Raw genomic sequence first — 13,415 nt, 5'->3', positions numbered from 1 at the left:
ATATATATATATACACGACAGGCTTGTTTCAGTTTCTGTCTACCAAATCCACTCACAAGTCTTTGGTTGGCTCGAGGCTATAGTAGAAAACACTTGCCCGAAGTACCACGCGGTGGGACTGAACCCGGAACTATGTGATTTGGAAGCAAGGTTCTTACCACACAGCCACGTCTTTACTCCGAAGAATTTTCTTACTCGCCACGCCCAAACTGCGGGAGTCACTGAAAATGCTTTTTAAATACTGAAGTCTGAACTCAGAGGGGAAGAGAACCGGAGCAAATGCTGTAGAGCATCTGGTCAGACATTCTTACAGTTCCGTCAATTGGTAGTCCTGGATTGGAAATTATTTTATCGACCCGGAAGGAAGGAAAGACAAACTTAACCTCGGCGGAATTTTATCTCAAAACGCACAGAGTCAAAACAAATTACCGCGAAGTATTCTGTCCGACACCCTTGCGACTCGACCATTTCACTACCTTTGAAACCTCTTATGGTAGACCGTATTTACAAATGAAGGCGCATGGGTTAGTGGTTAGGATATTCTACTCACGATCGTAAAGGCGTGAGTTCGATTCCCGGAGAATGTGTTGTGTCCTTGAGAAACCTACTTTATTTCACGTTGCTCCAGTCCACTCGGTCAGCAAAATTTCAAAGGGCCAGTCTGGTTACATTCCGTGTCTGTGGAGTGCTCAGCCACTTGCACGTTAATATCACGAGCTGGCTGTTTCGTTGATCGGACCGACTGGAACCCTTGTCGTCGTAACCGACTGAGTGCCTGTACCGTATCTACTCATGTATAAGTCACACTGTTTTATACCTGATTTTAACTGAAAAAAACTAAGGTGCAACTTATACACGGGGCAAAGCTAAAGTTATGGCGGAAAAAGAAATGTTGCACCAAGGTTTAACATTAAATTAGGGGTGCGACTTATATACGAGCAAACACAGAGGTTACGCAAATACATATCCAATACGTATCCAAAAACACTTTCCAGCGGGTACCCTCAAGCCGTGTGCTCTCCCTGCCTCTTCTATCATTATTACCAGGGCATCAGTTAATTTTATGGTTCTCTATAAAAATTAACCTTTAGGTATCCGCATTTTGCCTTTTTACCTCTAGGTACCCATTTTGGCTCATCAAGTGATGGTCCAGCCTATCTAGCTTTACGTGGGCTGTCCACCCCTTTCCCAGCATCAATTATTGTTGTATTTGTTGAACTGTATTTATTTTTATTATTCCCCAGTATACCGGGAAATAGGAACTGTTAAATTTAATTCTGTGGCCATTGTGGCATTACATTTTTTTTGGTGGGGTGTAAAAATTCGAACTGTTTTAAGTCGTTTCAGAGCTGGTATCTTCTATTAGAGGAAAATTTATTATAGGCTTCCAGTTTAAGTGGAAGCAATATTTTCTGTTGAACATTTTTTTGTAAACTTTGAAAAGCCGTTGTAGGCTTTACTTTTGTATTGAATTAATTTCGACCGAATATGTCGGTCGAAATTATTAAAGAAAAATGTATTCTCGAAGAGAGTGGTGTTAATGTCGGCGGAGGTGCCAACACTGTAAAAAAAATTTTCGGCAGTTGCTGCAGTGGCAACTGAAACCATTGAAATTCCAGACGAAAAACTGAAAGAATACTTCGAAAGAATGAAGAAGAAGGACGGCGATATTAAGACATCACCCATCTCTAATTCAATAGAGACACAAAGAAAAACTGTTATATTTAAATCCTACTGTCCCGAGAACAAGCGGTTCAAACATTTCGAAAAGGGCAAAATAGAAAAATGCCTGGCCCCTATGTGGAAGGACATTGCATATATCGCAAGGGGAAAGGCATATGCGACAATCGAAGTCAGGTTCGCAACCGAGGAGAAGACCCATAGGTACTCTGTGAGCCCCTGAAAACAAACGAGGTGGTGCTTCTACCAACCTACATGGGGAGGCGCACTTCCTGTGTAAAGGTGACAGAAGTGCCACCAGATATCGACCCACGTGAAGTGATGGCTACCCTGTTATTTAACAGGACAGAAAAAATTACATTTTTGCAGATAACATGCTCTGCTCCCCAGAACTGGCTGGGACAGAGCATTTCAGCCATAATTCAGGGGGCACCGGAAGATATAGAAATGCTTCCAGACAGAGTGCTCGTGGGTTAGAATGTGGCCCTTCCAATACAGGTGGAAGGGAAAAAAACCCACCTGTTATGAGTGCGGAAAGAAAGGCCACGTTCGCCTTGACTGCGAAGAAAGAAAAAAAAGAGAGAAGAAAAAAGAAAAATAGACAATCTTGTACAGACACCAAGCCCTACATCTGAGAAAAACAACCCCAAGCTCACACACACACCAGTCCCCAGAAAGACAAGCACTCCCACACCGTCTGTTGCGGTGCCGGCTCCCAAACAAAACAACGAGAAGACCCAACCCCTGCACACACAAGCCCCTACAAAAACAAATTTTCCCACCCCTTTGAAATCTGAGGCACCTGTTGGTGAAAAGAACACAACTCCCCCAGATAACACCATGGAGGTGGCTGAGGGGGGGTTCACGACAGTTCGGAAACGAACACATGCACCTTCCCCACCCACATCCTTCACAGGAAAAAGCAGCACTTCACCACAAATAACAAAATAAGACCCCGCCCTTTCTCCCCAGGAAAAGAAAAAGACGATAAAATTTTGGTGGCATACAATACTAAAGACATTTACACGGATGAAGTAATCAAAAACCATCATACGACCAAAATATACCCTCAACATAGGGGTATGAATGAGAGGTGTGCCTGGATAGGGGAAACCCTATACAGGCATCTGAAGAACATCAGGAGGATTATAGCCCTGCCCTGCTATTTGAAGAAGGAGGAGAAGGAAGGGACTGCGTCACGTGTGGTGAGGTCAGCCCCAACGTCACCAGTTAAGGGTAAGTAGAACCCTTGCTTTTTTTCCCATTGTTTTTAATGGCTGAACTTAACCTTGGATGTTTGAATGTGCGTGGTCTGAGCTCGAAGTGAAAGCAAGCCTGTTTCCTCGACGACCTCAGATCACACGATATGCATGTGATGGTTGCTACAGAGACCAAGCTGGATAGTCTACAAACCTTCTCGTCCCTCCTGAATAGCTATGAGAAAATCATGTCTCCTGGTCAGACCGGAGGTCGAGGTGGGGTAGTTGTACTGATCCGAAAAGGATTGGCTCTGCAGACAAGTACAGTTTATGTAGACCCAGAAGGTGGGCTGGTCGTCCTTGATGTGACATACAGCAGTAAGGCCTTCAGATTGATCGGAATCTATGCACCTTGTGCTAGAGGATTACAAACTGATTTTTATCGGCGCCTAGAGAACTTTCTCGTGACGTCGAAGACATTAGTGGTATTAAGAGAGTTTAACGCTATCGTTGACGCACGCATCGATAGCGTTGACTCGACTGGTAGGAAAGCAATCTCACGCCTCGTAGATCGAGGTGCTAGGTGAATGCCCCGGGGAGAAGTCGCCGCATCTCGATGGTCTGCCCTATGAATTTTATAAAAGTGTGCCAAACTTGTTCGGGCACCTGCTGGCCAGCGTCTACAGCAACTGACAGCAGAATGGGAGAATTCCCAAGTCTGCGAGCCGAGGGGTGATGGCATTGATCAGGAAGGACCCGAGCAAGGGGGACGAAATAGGAAATTTCAGGCCCATAACTCTGTTGTACATAGAGTTAAAGATTTTGGCCAAGGTGCCAGCGAAAAGGTTGGCGCGTGTCATGGACAGACTTGTAGGGGAAGTTCAAACGTGCGCTATCCCAGGCAGGTCGATCCACGACAGTCTCCATCTTATACGCTACTCCTTGGAGAGGGTAATGAAACTTTCTGGCGCGCGGGGGAGGGGCACTGATACATTTAGACCTGTCTAAAGCATTTGATAGCGTCGACTATCGGTACTTGGAGGCGGTCCTCGAGAAGGCTGGCCTGAGCCCGACCTTCCGTGGTTGGATTGTTGCGTTGTACAGCGGCATCCATTCTGTCGTGAAAGTGAGTAGTTTCTTTTCGAAGCCATTCAAGATCGAGTGCTCAGTGCATCAGGGGTGTCCCCTATCTCTGTTTTTGTATGTATTGGCTCTTGAGCCACTGCTGCGGAAGCTGGAGGCACTAGGGGACGCGCCGCATGATCTATGGTGTGGAAGAGGAGCTACGGCGTATGCGGATGACATCTCCATCATCGTGGCGGATGAGGGCCAGATTCCAGTGGTGGAAGAGACCATCAAAAGTTACGAGGCGGTGGCAGGAGCAAAGATTAACAAAAACAAGTCGGTCGGTTTGCAACTTGGTACCTGGATGGGCAAGCCGATGGCGTTCATTAATGTCGCGGGGCGTTGGACGGAAGATCCTGTTAAGCTGCTCGGAGTCTGGGTTGGTCCAGACCTCCAGACAGAGAAAAATTGGAGTGAGGTGGCCAGCAAGGTGACTGCTCTAACCCAGATCTGGTCTGGGCGACCGTTATCCTTGCTAGGGAGGGCGGAAGTGGTGCAGATGTTTATCGCATCAGTAATTACCTACTGTCTAACCGTGGTGTCTTGCCTCGATTTGTGGCTGAGCAAGTTGGAGAGAATCCTTTTCCGCTTTTTTGTGGAAGAGAGGAAAGCTACTTGTGAAGCGCTGTCTGTTGCCAGAAACCGCTAAAGGGTGGGCTAGGGATGCCTTAGCTGAAGATGCGAAAATTCGCGTTAAGGTTGAGGCACCTCTGGCTTTACTTGGATGGAGAGCAGGTGTGGTCACCACATGTCCTGTTCTATCTTCCGCAGTTAACGTTCTTAACGGACATTGGTACATGGATCAAGCAGAGACCTAGCCTGGGGGACTGGCAATTGGAGTGCCGTCAGGCACTTCAGTTGCTCTCTCGGGCGGGCAATACCGGCAGCAGGAGTTTCACCGCGGATTTTTATAGCGGGTTAGTGGAGATCATGTCCGAAGACGCCTTAGGGGAGACCCTGGGCTACGATGAAAATCAGTTGATCAACCTGTTCAGGAGAGCTTTCGGGCCGGGGTATCTGGATAATTACCAGAAATCCCTGACTTGGCAGTGCTTCCGTGCGGCGTTACCTGTTCATGATAAACTGTCAAGGCACGGAAGTGCCGTCTCGCCGACATGTCCGAGGTGCAGGCAGGGCAGGGAAACCGTCTTGCACGCATTTGTGAAGTGTCCGGAATTAACGGGACTGATAGCTTTCGCAGAACAACTGTTGCCATCGATGGGAAGAGTACAGCTATCGGCTGAGTTTATCATCGTGATTGTGCCGCCTCTTTCCCTCAACAGGGAGAGGAAAGCTTGCTTTTTCTGCATAGTAGCCATACTGAAAGAAACAGTATGGAAGACGCGTGTGAAAGGAATAGTGACGGGTACCTTTGTATCTGGCCAGGGGCTGGTTAACTTTTTTAGTTACCACCTCAGTAGTAAGATCAGGCTGGAGAAGAGGTACCTGTCACGAGAAGGATTCGAGAAAAGATGGAAGCTTGAGGCAAGAAAGCTGGGAGTGATTGGCACCAAGTAAGTGGAGCCCGGAAAAAAGCAAAGGTTCTACCCTGGTGGTCGGGTGCCTTTCCTTCAGGAGATACATTGCATGTGGCAATGTGATATCATCGAACTTTTAAATTTTTACTATAATTTTAATCGTAATTTTTAATCGTAATTTATCATTCATAAAAATAAAAAATAAACTTTTAAATTGTAGCAACTTCTTCACCAGTTTACGTTTGTCTGTCCTTGTTTGTCCCCTCTTTGTAATGCTTGTATAGCAAATATTTATGAAATAAAGAAGCTTGAAATAAAGAAGCTTGCTTCCCAACCACATGGTTCCGGTTCACTTCCATTGTGTGGCATCTTGGGCAAGTGTTTTCTACTATAGCCTCGGGCCGACCGAAGTCTTGTGAGTGTATTTTGTGGACAGAAACTGAAGGAAACCCATCGCGCGCGCGTGTGTGTGTGTGTGTGTGTGAATGTCTGTGTGTGTGGGTATGTGTGTCTTTGTGTCTCTATTGTCCCCCACCACCACTTGACAACCGATGTTGGTGTCTTTACGTCCTAGTTACACAGCGGTTCGACAAAAGACACTGATAGAATAAGTACTAGCCTTGTAAAAATAAGTACTGGGATCGATTCATTCGACTAAAAATTCTCCGAGGTGGTGCCCCAGCATGGCCGCCTCAGAGTCTAATGACTAAAACAAGTAAACGATAAACGGCTAAACAAAAAGCCCCAAGTAGTTTGGTTAACAATTATTAAAAAAACAAACAAACAGGAAAACCAACAACTTTAATTAATTTCTTATTTTGGCATAAGGTCTCAAATTCTGAGGGAGAGGTTTTATTCAATCTTCTTCCTGTTGTCCTAATCACTCTTAACTATTCTACACCTTATTAGTTAATGTTTTGACAATTCACTTGTCTGGAGACCTGCTTTCCTTTTAAATCATTCTTTCAATATATTTCCTGTCCAAGCACTTATACATATCAAATGGAACGTTAACCGCAGCGAGCCTCTCACTGTAACCTGTTTTTAGTCAGGTTAATTTATAGAAACGTACGCTAGCCTTGAGACGGTTCTGAGACAGTAAACTTGGGATCTAGGCATTTCAAGCTACAACCACGTCGGGTTTTCCTTTTTTTAAGCGAGGTGAGGCAGTTTGTTTGTTTTTGTTTTGTTTTGTTTTTCAGCAGTAGTATATTTTGGGCTACATTATTTAAGACAGCAGCGTGTAATTTAATAGTGAGTTGACTGGTGCTTTTAGCAGATCGAACGACCACCTACAGGAACCCTAGTCCTGTGTCGAAGTTTTTAAGGTAATCGATGTGAAGGAGAAATAGACATAATAGTTAGTCTGACGACTATTAAGACTTAAAAATTGTATAGTGCTAGTATATTCTTAAACCTACAAGTGGATTTATGTTAGTAGTCCAGTATAAGAGATACACAGTGACTAAACACTAAATCTATATAAAGTAATGTTATGTTGGAAATAGAGAGAGAACAAAACACTAGAAAATTATCTTGTTAGTTTGAATTAGATATTAACCGTTTGAATTTACAACGAAATAATTTATATTTATTTTCCTGTCTTATTAACACTTGGCGCTTTGGTTAACGCACTACACACACACACATACATACATACATACATACATACATATATATATATATATATATATATATATATATATATATATATCGTTAAATGAGTAAAACAAACTAGTGACGCACGTCTGCTCTTACTTCGTATAGAACACATCGTCCAAGTAAGTAGCTTTGGGTTGTTGTTTAGGACAACTGACATCTGTCACCTCCAACATCACTTCTGTTAAAATTAAGTTCGGTCATGTTTTCTATATATCCACAAATAACATACCTTTGACAAGTCTTCTGAAAAAGGAAAACCAGTTCAGTGTCAAGAAAAATAATCTTCATCGGGAAGTAAGTGTCGTTGTAACCCCTCCTGGTATGTGATCTTGCACTCAAAAATTTATTTATTATTAATTATACCTACACAACATTAATCTATTTTCTACCATTTAATCACCTCAAAAATTCACTTTGTATATTAGCAATACTTTTTTCTGTCTTAACTACTTTCTCGGGTTAATATTTTAACTATTGTTATTTTCAAAACTTTCATTATCAAATTTATTTTTATTTCGTTCACTTTCTGTTATTCATTTATTATCTTATAATAATTATTTGGAAATATTTCATATATAGCTCTAAGTTAACCAATGCTTATATTTTCATCGATTCGTTAAAATTGTGACATACCTACACAAGTGTGCTCCTCCGACTTAGGATTTATTTCCTCATAACTTGCAGAAAAATGGATATTTTTTATTGAAATTTTCTACAAATATGCTTCAGATAGAGCAGATTACGATTATATCGGAATTTAATGTGAATTTTCTTTTTTCTGAGGAGTTTCGGAAAATACACTTGAGTCGGTTTTGTTTCTTTTATATCTTTCAGAAATAATGGGTATTTTTAATGAAATTTTCTACAAATACCTTTCAGAGCGTGCACATTATGATCATATCGGAATTTAATATGGAAAAAAAAATTGGTGGCTCGCACACACACATACTAACACACATTACACTATTTTTTTTTTTTAACCAAAAGTTTCAAATTTCATTTTGTAGTTGTATGTGATGTGTGTTAGTATGTATGTGTTTGAGCTCCCGAAACTTTTTTTTCTTTTTCGCATTAAATCCCGATATAATTGTAATCTATACACTCTGGAAGATATTTGTAGAAAATTTCATTATAAAATTACCCATTTTTCTGAAAGTTATGAGGAAACAAAACCTACTGCCGAATTTTTCCGAATCTCCTCTGAAGCATATCTCTCGAAAATTTCATTAAAAAATATTCAATTTCCTGGAAGTTCTGAGGTCACAAAGTCATGGATGCGGGGGCACATTTGCGTAGGTATAACAAAATTATGATTAAATGTTTGTGTTTAGCTGTGGCACATTGTAACTACACCTTATTTTATTTATTTATTTTTTTAATCGCGCAGTTAAAATATTCACACAAAACACGCAGGTATATAACACGACTTACTTAGCTATAAATAAGTGTACTAAACAGCTCATTTCAAAATATTAAATATGATATGCTTTAGAAAACAACCAGAATGTGCAAGTTTTATTGTGTGTGCGTGTGTAGTTGAAAAGTTTGCTTCCCATTCACAAAGTTTCAGGTTAAGAAGTCCTACTGCGTGACAATGTGGACAAATATCTTCGACCGTAGCCCAAGGCCAAAAAGCTTTGCGAGTGACATAGGGAAATGGATACTGGAAGAAGCCCATCGTGTCTGTGTGTGTGCAGTAAAATCTATATCCGGTCATAGAGTAACCAATGGTTTTGCATCCATAAAGGGCCTAGCCCCATGGATGTGAAACCTTTGGTCACTCTATGATCAGACATAGACCTACCTGCATGTAAATACATTAATGCTCTATGCTTGAGAACGGGCCTGACCAACTCGATTTACATTACGGGCCCACTTTAATCACAAAGATTTTTGATGGCTGCTTTTATACGTTATGCATTAATAGTCAAATAATCAAATTACAGACTCGAGAATGTTTCTTAATTTTCGTTTGTTTAAAATTACGAAATTGTAGGGTATTGTAAATTTTAAATTTATTTTGAAACAAATGTTTTACACAAACTATTTTATTTTGAAATTAAACACAATATTTCAAGAAAGTATCAAGCAGGCCACAAGATAAAAGTCTGTGGACCTCAGGTTGGTCAGCCCTACTTTAGAGTGTGCTTCTTTTTCAGATATATTTATATATATATATCATCATCATCATCGTTTAACATCTGTTTTCCATGCTGGCATGGATTGGACGGTTTGACTGAGGTCTGGAGAGCCAGCAGCTGCACCAGGCTCCAATCTGATCTGGCAATGTTTCTACAGCCAGATGCCCTTTCTACCGCTAACCACTCCGGCACAGGAGCCAGTCAGGCAGGCCTGGCATTGGTCACATTCGGATAGTGCTCTTTACGTGCCACCGGCATGGGAACCAGTCGGGCAGGCCTGGCATCGGCCAAGTTCAGATGGTGCATTTTATGAGCCACTGACTGGCATGGGAGCCAGTCAGGCAGACCTGACATCCATATATATGTATGTATGTATGTGTATATATATATATATATTATATATATATATGTGTGTGTGTGTGTGTGTGTGTGTGTAAAACAACTTTCAGGAACAATAGTGGTTTATTGACACGGGTTGTTCAGAAAGTCGTTCCGCAGTGAATGCTTTTCATCCAAGATGTATTTCAAAATATGTGTAGAAGAGTCAACTTATGTACTGAAAATGAAGGACGACACTTTCAACACATCTTATAAAGTTTTTTAAAGTCTTGTAAAGTCTAATATATTCTTTTGTAGTCTTATACCATCTTAGAAATATTCATTTTGCAATAAAATACTTACTGCTAATATAGGAGTGGCTGTGTGGTAAGTAGCTTGCTTACCAACCACATGGTTCCGGGTTCAGTCCCACAGCATGGCACCTTGGGCAAGTGTCTTCTACTATAGCCTCAGGCCGACCAAAGCCTTGTGAGTGGATTTGGTAGATGGAAACTGAAAGAAGCCCGTCGTATATATGTATATGTATATATATATGTGTGTTTGTCCCCCCAACATTGCTTGACAAACAGTAGTGGTCCCAGTACAGTTTCTTGAGGGACATCCACTGCAGATTGATATCTCCTCAGAGAGAGTGCCAGTGGTTGCAACTTTCTGACTTCTGATTTTTATAAAGTTATGCAGCCATTCTCCCAGTTTTCCATATATATATTTATCAGAAGCGAAAGCACTCAATATAAGTAATGCAGTACATTTTTATATTGTTAAATAATATATTACAGGTTATGCTATCCAACTAATCAGGATGTTGAAATGCTGAAGAGATGTCAATATTGTCTAATGGCAATATTCAAAATGAAACTGTTGGTAACATTCCTACCAGATGTATGCCTTAACTTGTAATACAATATTTCCTCCTACTAACATGGAATGGAAACTTCTTATGATAGTATGAAATTGTAACATTATCACTAACTTCTTAGTCATGATTAGCACAAGCAAAACCGGTTGACTATGTAAATATTTTATTTCATAATAACATATATATTTTGTCCAACATAAAATTTCTTTGCAGTTTACTTCTTTTTATATTTTTCACTACAACTCACCATGTGGAAAATTTTTTTTTTGTCTAACCTTTTCACTATATATATATATATATATATATATATATATATATATATATAAAGATCCTTGAAGGGTAGAAATATGGGATATTTTCAATGCAGCACTCAACCCAAGCTTGAGGTTTTCTACACTCTTAAATTGCTGTCTTGAATAAGATCAAAATTCCTCTTGTGTAGAAAATCCAGGTGTCACATCACTAAAGCCAGTATGTAGGCCTAGCAAAGAGTAAAATATAATTCAAAGGAAGGAGAGAGAGAGAGAAAGAGTTTAGCACATCTTCAATGACCAGTTACAATTATTTCTGTACCATTCTGTTTTTAACACCATGGCACCCAAAATATGAGAAGTTATGTAATATTTGTAGTTTTAAACACTCAAGTGACACTTCTTCAGACAGGCATTAAAAAGTGGACTCTTCTCACATTGAACTTTTGCATGCAATGGTATTAAAGATAGAGTGATGCAGAAACAATTGCAACTGGTCATTAAAGATGTACTAATCTCTTTGTCTCATTTGGATTATATATATATATATATATATATATATATACATATCAAGGAGAAAGAATTCTGGCGTTTGATGTTTTGAGCAGAACACTTCTTCCTTTTACACAGGTATTCACCTGGTATTTAAGTTCTGTGTTCGAATCTCAATGTTGTTTACTTTGTCTTTCATCCACCCAGGGTCGTTAAAATAAGTCCCACTCAAATATTAGATTGAATCTAATCACATCCAAATTCTAAAGTGTGTATTTATGTTGGAAATACTAAATCTAATTCTGTACTTATGTATTTCTTCCAGACCTTTTGTTCTGAGTTCAAACTAAGTTACCAAGATCAACTTTGTCTTTTAATCCTTTCAGTGTCAATAAAGTACCCTTCTGATCCCCAAGAAACTTTTAATCAGTTGATATACTTAAGAATTTTCAGTAGCAAGTCAACAAGGGAACTTTTACAAGCTCACAAGACTGCTAGAAATAATAGTTTTACTCAGATTAATTCCTTTAAGAAAAGGGTAAACACATTGGATGATATTAGGCCAATGTCTGACAATAAAGATAGTCTATTGTACCAGAACTGAACAACAACAATAAATTGTCATATTTTATTTATAGCTTAGTCTTGAATATTTTTCAATCACCTTTCAGAGAATGGATGGGAAGATATCTAAGTCGTGTTTGAAAGGCAGTAAAAGAAAAGTCATAAATTGACATTTTAGCTGTTTTTGTTATGGAGGTAATTTTTACATATCTTCCAATGAATTTTATATTTACTTAGCAATAGCATAGCTAGAGGGAGAGCCAAGTTGAATGGACTATCCCTGGCAATGTTTTTATGTGGCTAACACTTTTGAGTCTGTTATTTGGGCTCAGGAAGATCATGAAACTGAAGGGTTGTCCCAGGCAGCATAAACTCTGTGTTACCGATAAGAAACTACTTTGAGGCATTCTTTAACCCATTAGCATTCGGATTACTCAGTCAAATGTAATGCTTATTTAGTCACATTGTTTCCAATTAATCATGCATTATCTTCTAGCTTCAAGATTTGAATGATTTGATTGTGTATTTTTAGACTGACATTGTAGGGCAGGTGTGAGAGTCTGAATCTGAGCAGTTTAGGCATATAACATGTAGAATATTTGGGCTGCAAATGTTAAAGGATTAAATACTCAATATTTGTTTGGTGATCATTCCATGTCAATGATCCAGCTCTGTTATTATTCTGCTCTAGGATTTCTTCAAGTCTTAAAGGATTCTTAAAGGAAATTTAGCAGTTTTTATTTAATATATGTTCTGGTTTTGTTGGTAAGCTTCAAAGAGAAATGTTGTTGGCACTTCGTCGATTACGACGACGAGGGTTCCAGCTGATCCAATCAACGGAACAGCCTGCTCCTGAAATTAACGTGCAAGTGGCTGAGCACTCCACAGACACGTGTACCCTTAACATAGTCCTCAGGGATATTCAGCGTGACACAGTGTGACAAGGCTGACCCTTTGAATTACAGGCACAACAGAAACAGGAAGTAAGAGTGAGAGAAAGTTGTGGTGGAAGAGTACAGCAGGGTTCGCCACCATCCCCTGCCAGAGCCTCGTGGAGCTTTTTAGGTGTTTTCGCTCAATAAATACTCACAACGCCCGGTCTGGGAATCGAAACCGCGAGTCCGCTGCCCTAACCACTGGGCCATTGCGCCTCCACTCTAAGAGAAATAGTAGGTTTGTCAATCACGTTGGGCACAAACATGGCTGTGTTGTTTAGAAGCTTGCTTTGGAACCATGTGGTTTTGAGTTCAGTCCCACTGTGTGGCACCTTGTACAATAGCTCCAGGTCAACTAATACCTTGTGAATGAATTTGTTAGATGGAAACTGTGTGTAAGCCCATCACATGTATATATGAGTGTGTGTCTGTGTTTGTCACCACCACTTGACAACCAGTGTTCATGTCCCCATAACTTAGCAGTTCATCAAAAGAGGTCAATGGAATAAGTTCCAGACTTTAAAAGGAAAATAAGTTTTGTCTCCTGGAACCAATTAACGACATAGGGTTAGGTATACCTGTATATATTCCACTCTGCTGAGTGGTTGGTGTTAGGAAGGGCATCCAGCTGTAAAAATCCTGCCAAAAAAAGTCACAGAAGTCTGGTGCAGGCTTCGGCCTGGCTGGCTC

At 40.4% G+C, this 13,415-nt stretch overlaps 1 protein-coding gene across 6 annotated transcripts in view; it reads left to right on the top strand.

The window, feature by feature from the left end:
- Positions 1-13,415, top strand: part of LOC106873176 (catenin beta) — an 81,352-nt gene that overhangs the window by 10,264 nt on the left and 57,673 nt on the right. Inside the window, exon 1 of one of the 6 annotated variants that reach the window (XM_014920407.3) lies at positions 5,847-6,643. The exons of 1 other annotated variant lie outside the window; for it this stretch is intronic. The gene's annotated coding sequence lies outside the window, so the exon portion shown is untranslated. Of the gene's footprint in view, positions 1-5,846; positions 6,644-6,688; positions 6,811-6,874; positions 7,464-13,415 lie in introns of those variants that run through there. 4 more of the 6 variants (XM_089364005.1, XM_014920408.3, XM_014920409.3 and 1 more) reach the window with 4 other exon arrangements.

The sequence above is a fragment of the Octopus bimaculoides genome, chromosome 1 (genome assembly GCF_046866305.1).
Source record: "Octopus bimaculoides isolate indiv1 chromosome 1, ASM4686630v1, whole genome shotgun sequence".
Lineage (NCBI taxonomy): Eukaryota > Metazoa > Mollusca > Cephalopoda > Octopoda > Octopodidae > Octopus > Octopus bimaculoides.
This window is presented reverse-complemented; position numbering and strand designations above follow the sequence as displayed.